This window comes from Octopus bimaculoides, chromosome 21 (genome assembly GCF_046866305.1).
Source record: "Octopus bimaculoides isolate indiv1 chromosome 21, ASM4686630v1, whole genome shotgun sequence".
Lineage (NCBI taxonomy): Eukaryota > Metazoa > Mollusca > Cephalopoda > Octopoda > Octopodidae > Octopus > Octopus bimaculoides.
In genome coordinates, this window is record NC_142948.1 from 33,331,823 (window position 1) to 33,336,796 (window position 4,974).

The 4,974-nt window shown below is 36.2% G+C and overlaps 1 long non-coding RNA gene across 1 annotated transcript in view; it reads right to left on the bottom strand.

Annotated features, from left to right (window-relative positions):
- Window positions 1–2,589: 2,589 nt before the first annotated feature.
- The window catches only part of LOC149131556 (uncharacterized), a 24,020-nt gene continuing 21,635 nt past the window's right edge, over window positions 2,590–4,974 (bottom strand). The window contains exon 3 of the long non-coding RNA XR_016237796.1: window positions 2,590–2,773. This is a non-coding gene — a long non-coding RNA (uncharacterized LOC149131556). The remainder of the gene's footprint in view (window positions 2,774–4,974) is intronic.

The window sequence follows — 4,974 nt, forward strand, 5'->3', positions numbered from 1 at the left end:
TGAAGACAGTGCCAATTATTGTTGGGTCCTTGAGAACAGTATCAGAAGGCATCAAGAGGATTATAAAGGAAATCAGAATAGAATGCCCTGTAGAACTGTTACAAAAGGTTTGCCTCCTTGGCACGGCCAGAATGATTACGAAAGTAATAGACAGCTGAAAAGAACGGATAGCATGGAACCGTAGGCTGCAGGTAGCAAGCCCGCTACTTCTGTAAGACTCCATGAGCTCCAACAAAACTTTGATGGCACGCGCAGCTCTCTCACTCAATAATAATAATAATAATCTTTTGTACTGTAGGCACATGGTCTGAAATTTGGTGGGAAGGAACTAGTCGATTACATCGACTCCAGTGTTTCACTCGTACTTGATTTATCGACCCCAAAAAGATGAAAGGCAAAGTTGACCTCGGTGGAATTTGAACTCAGAACGTGAAGACGGACGCAATACCGCTAAGCGTTTTGCCCGGTGTACTAACGATTCTGCCAGATCGCCACCTTAATAATATTAATATCGATAATAAAAGTAATAATAATCCTAACAATTATTTTATCTTTTACTTGTTTCAGTCATTAGACTGCGGCCATGCAAAATAAATAAATAAATAAACCATAGTAATTCTCGATCCCATTGTGACTGGGTGTTGATGGTGAGATCGGCTGAGTATAGCTTTGTTAACGGGAAACGAAAGAACAAGAGGCGAGTAAAAATGGCGTGTTATAGCTGCTGCAGATTGGTTAAATATGGCTGGCGAATCAGCACAGTCTAACAAACGCCGTTAATGCAACTCTTTCACCTTTTCTTTCTTTCTCTCTGTCTGTCTGTCTCTCTCTCTCTCTCTCTCTTTTGCTCCCTCTCTATCCCGCGCCCCCGTTGTCTCTTTTTTCTTCATCGCTATTAATTTATATTCACTCATTGATAAAGTTGCCAAATTAATTAACTTTTCTGTGTGCTCTTGTGTGTCATTGTCTATGAGAGTGTGTATGCGTATATGTGTACTTATATACATACATACATATGTATATATACACACACACATACACATAAATACATACATAAATATATATATATATATATATATATATAAATATATATATATATATATATAATCATAAAAATCAGAAGGAAGAGTGTATGCACATATACATACATAAACGCGTTCATGCATGTATGTATGTATATATATATATATATATATATATATATATATATATATATATATGCGTGTGCGTGTATATATGTGTGTGTGTTTACACATAAATACATACATGCAAGCGTACATATATACATATACTAGCAGAGACACCCGGCGTCACTCGGGATTAAAATGGTATAGTTTATATATATATATATATTACAGTTATGTTGAAACAGGTGAATCGGGAAAGTGCAGCATTGACAACAAAACATTTGTGGAGTAAATGATGGTCTAATTCGACTAATCGACATGTAATACATCGGAGGATTTGAGGATTCCAAGTGCTAACCTATCATGGAAAATTGGGGGTGAAGGTATGTAATTTTCTAACCCACCGAAAAGCTGTCAGTGGAATACTCTCCTTTGAGGCGGTCAGCGCTACGTCTAACACGACCCGTCGTATGGTTGACAGTCAAATGAATGGAGGTGTAATGGAGATATTCTAGGTAAGTGAGTACATTCTAGAAATTGGTTGCAATGGGAGACGGTAAAGAGCTGGTAGTGCTTGCAATCTTACCTTACCGCCCGAGTAGCACATGCCATTTGTTTCATTTGGAAATTTGAAAGCTTTGCAGAAACGACAATTTGAGTGTAGCACACCATTTTGTACAGAATTATCATTTTTATAGGAATAGGATGGATCATATCTGAAAGCAGCTCCTGGTGTTGCGAAGAGCGAATTTGCATGTGATCTATTTCTGAGAGCTATTGTATTGGACCTCTGTCTAATCTGGCGTGTTAAACGTTGTTCTAATGATTCAGCATTAAGTATTGCAGTATGCCTTAGCTGATATCGAGAAAATCTCATCTCCCTTCTCTCTTGAGACTGACGTGCTGCGGCATGCATCTGCTGACTTTGAGAAAGACTCGTCTCCTTTCTCTGATGAGACACTCGCCTTTGTTTTCTGTAATCGTGCTCGCTTTATATGTGTTTCTGGAGGGATTACGTCTTTTCTTTGGTGGCATATTTTTTTCAATATTGTAAACAAGAAATTATGAACATAGAAAAAAATATACATTAATCTCTATTTTTGTAAGCAATTGTAAATATATATTATGTCCGTATTTTTGTATGCTGTGTAAATTTATGAAATATAAGCAAATGAACGATATAGCACATGTATGGAACTGCTAATTTAACGGTAAATGCTACAATAATTATTAGAGAGACAAAGAATTTTATGTCTTACCTTGCAACTTCTGCGATAATTATCATCCGGTAATTGACCCGTAAATATGTATTGCTTATCATCCGGTAATGAAAGCGTAAATATGTATTGTTTTAATATGAATATAAAGTTTTGTATTGACACTGGCCAACTCACACATGTCAGTCGTCCACTAAGTATATAAAACAAGCAACACACAACGAGAAGAAAGAGACAAAAATAAATTAACATGTGTGAAAAATTTATTTTTTTCTAAAAACGTTCAATGACGGTTAACCGGAGTGTGGGGTTCGAGTAGATGTCATTCCACTTTTTGATTTATCATTACCATTCTTTTCGTTCGATTTTATTTTTCGTCCACTTGCGTGTTTTTTTCTGTCCTTGTGTTGTTCCCTCTGTGTTTCGACCCTGTGTGGTTAATAAAAAAGTTAAGTCGTCAGGTATGTATGTGTATGTGTAGATGTGTATGCGTGTGTATGTGTGTGTGTGTGTTTAATAACGTACCGTATATAGTATGTCTGCTAGGTTACGGTACGTAAACTCACCAACACCGGTTGTGTATATGTGTTCAGACAATTCTAGTTAAGGATTAAGTTAAAGTTACTGGTGTTCGTGGAACACTCAGCCACTTCAGAAGGTAATTCCATAAATAGGACTCTATCTTCTCTCCATCTAAGCGAACAACTGGAATATTTGTAAGTTGAAAATGGCGAGAGCGCCTAGTACATGCGCGTACACACGCCTACACTCATACACACGCGCGCGCGCACCTGTATGGACATTTGTAAGTAGGGACGTATGGCTGCATATGTTTATGTCTGTATACACATGTGAAGACGCATGGCTCAGTGGTCAGAGCGTGGGACTCACAATCACGAGGTAGTTGATTCGATTCGACGCGTTGTGTCCTTGAGCAAGACACTTTATTTCACGTTGCTCCAGGCCACTCGGCTGGAAAAGATGTGTAGTGCCTGTATTTCAAAAGGGCCAGCTTTGTCACACTCTGTGTCACGCTGAATCTCCCGGAGAACTACGTTAAGGGTTACACGTGTCTGTGGAGTGCTCAGCCACTTGCACGTTAATTTCACGAGCAAGCTGTTCCGTTGATCGTATCAGCTGGGACCCTCGTCGTCGTAACCGACGGAGTGCCACAACGATATATATATATATATATATATATATATATATATATATATATATATGTATATGTATGTATGTGTATACGTGTCAGTATCTATATGTATCTATCTATCTATCTATCTATATATATATATATATATATATATATATATGTTTGTGAGAGTATGTATGTACGCGCACACTCTGCCAAGGAATGTGCAGCGCCAAGTAGAAGTAGATATATATATAGATATATATACACATATACACTCTCTGACATTTATAGAACAACCTCCACCGTTGTTTTCAGGAGAGAGGAAAGTGTGTGTGTTTGGGGGGGGGGGGGGGAAATTGCTTCTAATTTTATTTTTGTCTTTTTTCTCTTTTTGTATTTATTTTATTTCCTTTTGATTTTATTTAAAAAATCTTTTATCTGATCTTCGTCTCTTTTTCCCGAATAGTGCGATTGACCTTTATTGCATAGGACCACACGCATACTCACACCCACCTTACAACGGACCACACATCTATACAAATAGCTCCTTGAGAAACGACCATATATATATATATATATATATATATATATATATATATATATATATATATATGTATGATATGTATGTATATATCCAATCTTTTTATGTGTGGTCCTTTCTAAGGGAGGTGTGTGTATGTGTGTGTGTATATATATATATGTATATGTATGCATATATATATATGCATGTATGTATACATTTATATACATGCATATTGTGATATGTTTATAAGTATATTTGTCTTTATCTGATACAAGTGTGGGTGTTTGTGTGTATATATAGATATATATATACATACATACATGTACATACATACACACACACATATATATATATATATATTTACATACATGCAGACACCCCCTCACACATAAATAGTTTAGACAAATATATACATACAAGAATGTTTCGTAGAATAGTCTAGTTATATTAAATACACCTCTTTTAAAAAGGAACTACACATATACATTTGTCATAGTTTGAAAGAACAAACGAAATACACATAAAGATTATTAAAACTGAGAGACACACATGCACATGCGTATACAGAGTGAGTGAGAGAGAGAGAGAGAGAGAGAGAGGGGGGGGGGGAGACATTTCGTTCGTTATTATCCTGTTTAAAAAAATGCGCAATTTATAGTGCAGTACACTGTAATGCGTTAGCCCCTGAAGTACTGGTACTTTATTTGTTCCTGATAGGTGAAAAACTTACGGCTACGTCGGCAGGATTCGAACTCACTATGATAGAGGAGAAAAGTAGATACTGAATTACGTTTTTCATTGATCCTGTTTATTCAGCTCCGTCCGTAAAAGAAAATCGTTGTGGAAAAACAAACCGTAATGCTAAGTAGCAACGAGGTTTCCTGTCATAAAGAGTTGATAAGGTCGCATATATATATATATATATATATATATATATATATATATATATATATATATGGCTAAGTCGTGAGT